Source organism: Aplysia californica, unplaced genomic scaffold (assembly GCF_000002075.1).
Source record: "Aplysia californica isolate F4 #8 unplaced genomic scaffold, AplCal3.0 scaffold00356, whole genome shotgun sequence".
NCBI lineage: Eukaryota > Metazoa > Mollusca > Gastropoda > Aplysiida > Aplysiidae > Aplysia > Aplysia californica.
In genome coordinates, this window is record NW_004797626.1 from 563,493 (window position 1) to 565,651 (window position 2,159).

The following is a 2,159-nucleotide window of genomic DNA, read 5'->3' on the forward strand; positions in this document are numbered from 1 at the left end:
TTAAAAAAATTATGAATAGATAAATAGATCGTTAAATATCTCTTCCACCCACCCCCCCATCCCCATTCACGAGAAAAGAATGAAGATAATTATTAAAGAATGAAAAGAAGAATGTAAAATATCTATATCAAAAATTCGTGGCGCAACTGCAATTTATCCTCAAATATCTTTTTAACGGGTGAATCAATGTCACCCATACTTTGCACGGCAGTTTCTATCAATTTGTCTTTACTTAATCTTATTTTTCCACAACAGTTGAGGCTAGGTTTAAAAAATTGTTCTTCATAAATTTGTGTAAAATACTACAAATCTTTTTTACGCGGAAAATAGAGCTGTTCACAGCCCTTCCAGCTTTCTCTCCCACATTTTGTATATTATGTATATTGGTTACATCACAGCTCACCAATGATACCTTTTTAGTGGCCGAACTAGTTACAAGAAAATTATTTTATAATGAACACATTTTTGCACTAGGGTTTCTCAAAACATGCGTTCAATAAAGAGAATCTCGTGATTTAAAAAAAAGCATGACAGAATTGCTTTTAAAAGCGATAATTATCGTCCCAGCCAGCTGTAAAATTTTTAAAGGGGGGGGGGGGGGGGGGGGGCTACACCTGAAGGCTATCTCGCTTATTAGTTGACCGAATTTTATCAAATTTCGCACATATAACAAGCATAGTAGGGAGTTTTAAAATCCACAATCAAATTTGAGGAAAAAAAAGTTTAGTTTCCATCGGTACGGAGGCAAATTTGGATTACGTAGTGAATACCGCATTTATTTATTTTTTTATCTAAAAATGTGTCTGTTGTTGCTATTTATTTTTTCCTAAACGAATTAGAAATTTTTTAATGAATTTGTTCCTGAGGTAGTATTCAAGTTTGCGAAACATCCATAAAAATCCACACTTCAGACAGCACCATCAAAAATCTATTTTATATACATTGTATACAAAATGTTAACATTCCAATTGTTTGTGTTACATCTTTTCTTCATTCTGTGAACACTTCATGAAGATTGGATGAAAAACTGTGGAGTTATTCAAAAAAGTATAGAGAAAAATCGCGTTTTGAGAAAACGGCAGATAAAAAAAAATACAATATAGACTTTATGAGGAAATCGTGGTTATAAACATTCCCGGTATGGGGGAAAATCAGGCTTTTAAGTGTTCTTATGCAATGGAATAGTTGTAGGAGAGGCTGAGGAAGTTAAAAATGCCCACAACTACAACACAAATTCCATAGTTTTGAGCCGAAATGGGAGTTTAGGGGTGTAATCCCCCTTAAAATCAGTAGAAACCACCCACTAGAATGTTTTATTAGTATTTATTTAGAAATGTTCTAAGGTAAAGCTAACAGGTCTTTACAAAAATATTAATCTGTTAAGACAAATTGATACAAGTCACTGTGCAAAAGCTAGCGAGTTTATGTTCGATAGTTGAGGAGATATTTGACAATAAGTTACTCCAGGAACTTTTTACCACACTATTGATTGAATCTTTACGTGTCAAAAAAACAAAATTCAAAAGTAATGATATTGATAAGTTTTGCTCGTTTTCTCGTCTTCCCCTCCCTGTCTTTCCAAATTCTCACTATTTCTAAACATAACTTATGTAATTACTTTGTCAATCATTATGGCAGTAGTGATGAAGGATTTTCACATACACTTTTAATGGCAAAATGTTTATTTTCATTTAATACATTTTTCAATTAGCAAGTCACAATCGGGGTAGACTTAAACAAGTTTTTTCCTCTCTCTCTCTCTGTCCACCCAGCTGCTTCTTACAGCCCTGTGTGTGAGTCACCTCGGTTGTGTGAGAACAACAACAACGTGTGTGTCACCTGTACTGCTGATGGGATTCCTAGTTTATTCAGATGGGCCTATTCTTGCGCACTGTACACAACTAGCAATCCATCAGTAAGTATATTATTATTGTGCTGTGTCCTGAAAAATACTTTCCACCTGTTTCAAATATGCCTTCGTTGTTTCAAAAGTAGAAGAAGAAAGAACACACGCTTATTGAGCTGTGTATGAAGCGAAAGGACGACTTGTATCTAATAGTGCAGTGATATTGTAGTACGGGAGAGCGGGAGAACGGAAGATAGAGAAGCAAAACTCATTTTGAATAAACGAGAGAGAGAGAGAGAGAGAGAGAGAGAGA

General features: G+C 34.7%; 1 protein-coding gene across 1 annotated transcript in view; it reads left to right on the forward strand.

Moving 5' to 3' along the window:
• The first annotated feature begins 1,792 nt into the window (after positions 1-1,792).
• LOC101860184 overlaps positions 1,793-2,159 on the forward strand; it is a 15,929-nt gene continuing 15,562 nt past the window's right edge. The window contains exon 1 of the mRNA XM_005103058.3: positions 1,793-1,915. The gene's annotated coding sequence lies outside the window, so the exon portion shown is untranslated. The remainder of the gene's footprint in view (positions 1,916-2,159) is intronic.